Here is a 6,430-nt window from a genome sequence, read left to right as displayed (position 1 = left end):
CCACAGGGTGGGGCCGGCCAGGGAAAAGGCTCTGTTCATTGTGGAAATAAGTTTAGTGGATTTGATAGAGGGGGTACGGAGTGTCCCTTGGAGGGCAGTACGGGTGGGTCTAGTGGATGTACGGGTAAGCAGAGGGGGGTTGATCCAGTCAGTATTTTCGTTTGTGATGCTTTTATGAATGAGGGAGAGAACTTTGAACAGGATACGGGACTGTATTGGTAGCCAGTGGAGTTCGATGAGGGTAGGCGTAATGTGGTCACGTTTCCTAGAGTTAGTGAGGATACTAATGCTGGTATATAAAAGTTCTAAATAAATAAATAAATAAATAAATAGTATTAGGAAACAAATTAAACTCAACGTATTCTTTCCATTTACTGTGTCGATAGTGTTGCGGTCTGCACCGCTTCCTCTCCCTTGTACCTGACCAGTGCCTACCTTCGCGGCTGGAGACGCCGCGCTCCGCGACCCCAGGATCCCAAGACGCTGATGGCTCCACGTGGCATCCGCCATTTCCTGCCTGTTCCGCCGCGGCCTCGCGCGCGCGCGCGTGAGTGCGCTCACTTTGTGCGTCCAGCACCCGGAAATCGAGCTCCGCCTGCGATGATGACGTCACGCACCCAGGGCGATATAACCGGCGCCCGGACGCCATCTCATCGCCTTGCAACGAGGTTCACTACTGCCTTGTAGTTCTGAGTTGCGCTTCGTCTTCACTGAGTTCCTGTCGCTGACCTTGGATTGCCTTGACTACGCTTTGCCTGCTGCCTGCCTCTGACCCTGGTTTGTTCCTGACTACGCTTTGCCTGCCGCCTGCCCTGATATTGGCTTGTTTCTGTTTGCTCAGCCTGCTGCCTGCCACTGATCTCAGCTCGATTCTGGTCCTGCTTCAGTCTTCAGCATGCTCCAGTTCCTGCTTGCTGCGGAACCCGTTCCAGGTTACAGCTTGCGCCAGCTCCTGCTTGTCACAGACTTTGTTTCAGGCAATGCCTGCTCCTGTTCCCGCTGGCCACAGAGACTCTGTTACTATCCTCCGCTTGCCTCAGTATCCGGTCTCCTGCCTACCAAGTACCTTTGGACTTCCTTGCTCTCATTCCTGTCACTGGACTCTCTCTATTGCCCAAGTCCCAAGGAGCCAGAACCCTACGGGCTCCTCCTGGGGGGTTCCTGGTTCCCGGGTGAACACCTCGAGCCTCTGGCTCCGCCTCCCGGCCTACCCTATCACTCGAGGTAGGCCAGCCCAAGGGTCCACTACTTCGTCTGCAGTATCAGACTGCAACAGATAGTCTGCAAAGGCTTTATCATGGTGTAGATATGGGGGCACTGACCATCTCCGAGGCCTAGGACTAGTATCCGTCAATGCCACCACAGTCGTCACCATAGCATGGTCAGAGAATGGACATCTCAAATGGAGCTAGAGAGCAGTTTGCTAAATAACCTTTCAGAGACAAGAATATAATCAGTATGTGAATATACATTGTGAACATGAGAATAGAACATAAACACTATATCATCCTGGTGTAAGGAGCACCAACTATTGATCAGTTGTAGCTCTTGACACACAAAACCAACCCCAAGATCCACTTGATTCTTCCTAGGGGTCTTAGCTAGTTTGCAAACCACTAACGGGTTATCTGTCAAATTAAAATCCCCCCCCCCCCCCCCACCCCATTATAATAGCATATCCCTCCCAGGAGACTAGCTTCCCCATCAGATTGGTAAAGAACCCACGAGAGTATTATTTGGGAATGTAAATGTTTACCAAGAGTACTTTCCGCCCCGCAACACCCACGCGACTATGACAAACTTGACATTTGGATCCGTAAACAATTTCTCCTTCTCAAAAACCACATTCTTGTTAAGAATCACAACTTCCCTCTTCCTAGCAGAGAAAGAGGAGAAGAAGCATTGACCTACCCATGCCCAATGCAATTTCTGATGCTCTCCATCTTCCAAATGGGTTTCTTGAAGGAAAGACACATTTGCATTGCCCTTCCTTAACTCAGCAAGCAAGTTTTTCCTTTTTATAGGGGAATGCAAACCACCTACATTAATGAAACAAACAGTAATTGTGGTCATGAGCAACTCCCAAGACTTTTCACAAAACTGCTACATTCAGACGCTTTTTGGGATGAGATCCCCCAGCATAGGTCTCCTCCCAAGTCCTCTGTGACTTGCTTCCCAGTACACAAGGGCTCCTCCCCAAGAAAAGTAGCCACCCACTCACACACATTCATATACCCCAGCTCCCCACCCACCCATTAACAAAAGAACACTTCTCAACCCCTGACCAGAAAAACCACCCTCTGTGTTTCTGGCGAAGAGTCCTGGTTCTGGAATCCTTGCCAACAGGCAGTCGATCTCTCAAAGCTGGGGCTTCCTGAAGCCAGTGGTGTACTGAAGCACTGTATGTAACCCAATCCGAGGAAGTCGGAGCATCCAGATGAAAATCCAACCAGCAGACCCTGTCAAGTCCCTTGAGACTAGCCCGCCATCACAGGCGCACACGTTATCCATCAGTGTCTCCCTTCCCAATCTGTAGCCCTCCTGCTGAGCAAAGGAGAGTAATGAAAAAAGCACAGAACAGTCTAGCAGCTCAGTGCTGACAATAGGAGGGAAGGATGACAAGGCCAGAAAAGAGAATTCCCTGTGATGTGAAAGCAGACAGATGCCCAGAACTTCTGTCCCAAAAACCCAGGACAAGTAGGCTAACATTGCAGATATCAAATTTAGAAAAGCATAACAAACTGTTGCACGGAGTGGTGGACCCCTGGACTGAGACGAGGTTGGTGCCACCTATAGGAGAAGAGGTTGGTGCCACCTATAGGAGAAGAGTTCCTCATCGTCGGGAGGTGGATACAGATGGTAGAGACCTAACCGGACCTTCATCTATACCAGCCCTCATTCCCCGCAGGTTGAGCCCTTGGGTGCCGGGGCCAGCAGGACTTAGGAGTGGGTCTTTGGATGAAGACAATCTTGAAGGCAAAAGGAGGATGCGAGGTTGGACGTACCAGAGGTCGGGGCTGGCAGCTAGCAGGAGAGATGGTGAGCAGGCAAGTTTTCAGGGCAGGTGGCAGACAACGCAGAATTCAAGGACGAGCTGAGTCGAGAACCAGAAGAGCAAGCCGAAGGGACAAGGAGCTGGAACAGGAGGACATGGAGCAGGACCAGGAACACGTGGAGCAGGATCAGGAACACGGAACAGGAACACACAGAGTAGGAGCAGGAACACGCAGAGTAGGATCAGGAGCACACGGAACAACCACCAGCTCAGAGCAGAACGGGACCTGTTGCCAAGGCAAGGAGGAAGTGGCAAGGCAGGGTATAAATACCTGCCTTGCCTGATGTCATCTCTGCGGGCAGCGGGGATCTCCCCACTACTGGCCCTTTAAATTTGAGGCAGAGTCACGCACGCTGGGGGAACTCAGCAGTGTCAGCTTCAGGGGGGCGCAGCGCGATTGGAGGCGGGTCGCGGCAGCAGGAACCGGTGACAGGGGCTGGCGAAGGACGGGGCAGGCACGCGTCCTCAGCCCCCTAAGGTGAGGAGACACAGCTGCGCAGGCCCGCGGCTGGGGCGCCTCACACAAACCAAGTGCCTGGGACCTCATTGGTGTGCCAGCCTTATTTGACAAGTCCATCAGCTATGAAAATAAACCGATCCAGCAAAAAGGCTCACTTGTAAGATGATGGAAAGTCCTTCAGCCGAAGCCATGCCCACCATTCAGCCAAGTTGAGCTACAAACTCCTTGGCCTCAGCACTCGTGGCCAAGAACCACAATTCCACATTATAGAAGACTTTAAGCCAAGCTGGGAATTGCAGTGAGAAGTACACCCCTTTATGAAATAATTGGGTGCAGTACGGAATGAATTCTTTATGAGCAGCCAGGACCCTAGCAGAGAAGTCCAGAAACAGAAGCAACTTGCCATTCTCATAGGAAAGATCCTTTATTTTACGGTACACTGACAAGATTTTTTTCTCTGTCAGTAAAATTCAAATACTTGGCAATCACCTGCCTAGGCCACGCCTGATCTAGGCCCTCAACCTATGGGTTCTCTCCACTAGAATCGGTCAGGCCTCCATGTTTATTTGAAGCACCTCGGGGAGCCATTTCTCACAAAAATGAAGAAAAGCTTCCCCTTGAATTGATTCTGGGACTCCCAGGATCCTTAGGTTGTTGCGCCTGCTTCTGTTCTCGAGCTCATCTAATTTGAGCTCCAATGCTTTGTTCTTCTCCTGCAGCTCCCCAGCCATCACCTCCAACGAGAGCACGTGGTCATCATGCTCAGAAAGCTTGCTCTGCCTACTGCTAATAGTGGAATTGAAAACATCCACTTTATCATGCAGCTCATCGACCGAGCTCTGAATTTTTTGCAGCTGATATGTAAGAGCGGCGGAAACAGTGCAAGTAAGTTCCTGCAGCTCCACATCGGACAAGCTACCTCCTGCGCCATTTTGTCTTCACCTCTGTAAAGTTTGTCTGCACCAGTTTTCTTTGTGTGCCTGGCCATTTGCTCCGCAAACGCAGCTGTCAGAGTGCCAATGATTTCTGCCACTTGAGCCGCTTAAAGGAGGACCGACTCGAAACCGGGATTGTGAAAATTCCATTAAAACACCACTGGCTTCAAGGGAGTGGGATGGGAGAGCGGCTTCTCATGGTGACGTCATTGCCACACCCCCCCTGGAATGACTTCTTATTTCAAGAGAATTTCTATCTTCAGAAACATGGCATTGCAATGGGAGCCACTATTCTTCCCAACGTAGCCAATCTTTATGTCAATGCCTTCAAAGAACAATACTTTTACACAGTACCATGATTCCAGGATATACGGCTCTATTCGAAATTCACTGATGATATACTTTTTTTTACATCTACTTTACAAAACTTACAGTTGTTTACTCAGTGGCTGAATTTGCTTGATTGGAACTTTAAATTGAAAATAGAACATCACTGTGATCAGATACCTTTTTTAGACATTCTAATTTATAAGAAATGTGAGAAATTAGAAACTACTATTTATAGAAAAACTATTGATTGCAACCGGCTTTTAAGATTTGACAGTACCAGTACATGCAAGGGTGTGCACACTAGTGCACCTTGCTTGCGCCGAGCCCTCAGGGAGACCAGCTGGCTTTCCCCATTCCCTCCGAGGCCCCTCCGAAATCGGAGCGGCCTTGGAGAGGGTACTTTTCCTACCCCCCCACCCCACTTTCTCCTCCCTTCCTCTATCTGTCCCGCCCCCCCAGCCAAAAAAACCCCAAAACCCCGTACCTTTGTTTTAGAAGTTATGCCTGCCAGAAGCAGGCATAACTTGCACGCGCCAGTTGCTGTGCCGGAGTCCTCGGCCATGCCTCCCGGACCGCCACGCCACACCCCCGGACCGCCCTGCCACACCCTGGACCATCTGCCCTGCCCCGTCCCACCCCCAGCCCGCCCATTCAGGAAAGCCCTGGGACATACGCGCGTCCTGGGGCTTTACGCGTGCCGCCAGGCCTTTTGAAAATAGGCCCGGCGTGTGTAACCCCCCATGAGCGTAAATCCTTGAAAATCTGCCTCATTATGCTCAGACAAACATGACTTCATCCAGCATGTACAAAAACCTATGTACAAGATATCCAATGTGAGTAATAAGAGAAAACCACCCAGAGCCCCAACTTGTGCAACTGGTCATAGAGTCTATGAAATGATAGCTTTGGCAAATGTTATACCTGACTGTAGAACACCACCAATACAGCTCCTAAACGGAAAACAAAACAAGCCGAATGGCTACAGATCACTATGTAGAACTACACACTAGCAGAATATCACAACTTGATTACACAGACAAAACATACATAGACACTCACAGATACAGTATAAGTGACCACAAATTATAAATGCAGACAAAAAATTAAATGGAAACCCCAAGAAGCCAGACTCTGCATGCAGTGCAACATTGTAGAAATACAGCTGCATATGACGAAGTGGACTCTGTCCTCGAAAGCTCATGCCTCAATAAATCGGTTAGTCTATAAGGTGCATCTGCCTCTTGTCACTGGAGAAACAGACACAGAAATGTATTTCCTCCTGTGTTGTGCAAAATACAAATATATCAGTGATGCTGCACATTTACATTTCTAAAGCTGACTTATTCCAATCACTTAAACCAAAAGGAAAAGGCTTTTTACTTTCTATGTTTATTGTCTGGACATTTTAGACTCTAATATAAATACTCCCCTCTCACAACAATCACGGGGGCTCAGCAGCTCCAACATATCTCCCCCCCCCCCCAACAAACAAATGATGGGGTTTGGTGCCCCTGATGTAAGACCTCCACTGCACAAACAAACACACACACACACACACACAAAAGAATAATGATGGGGGCTCTGCAGCTCTAGCATAAGACCTCTTCCTCAAACACAAATGGACAATGATGGGAGCTTGATGCCTCAGCA

This window comes from Rhinatrema bivittatum, chromosome 1 (assembly GCF_901001135.1).
Source record: "Rhinatrema bivittatum chromosome 1, aRhiBiv1.1, whole genome shotgun sequence".
NCBI lineage: Eukaryota > Metazoa > Chordata > Amphibia > Gymnophiona > Rhinatrematidae > Rhinatrema > Rhinatrema bivittatum.
Note: the sequence above shows the minus strand (reverse complement) of the source record.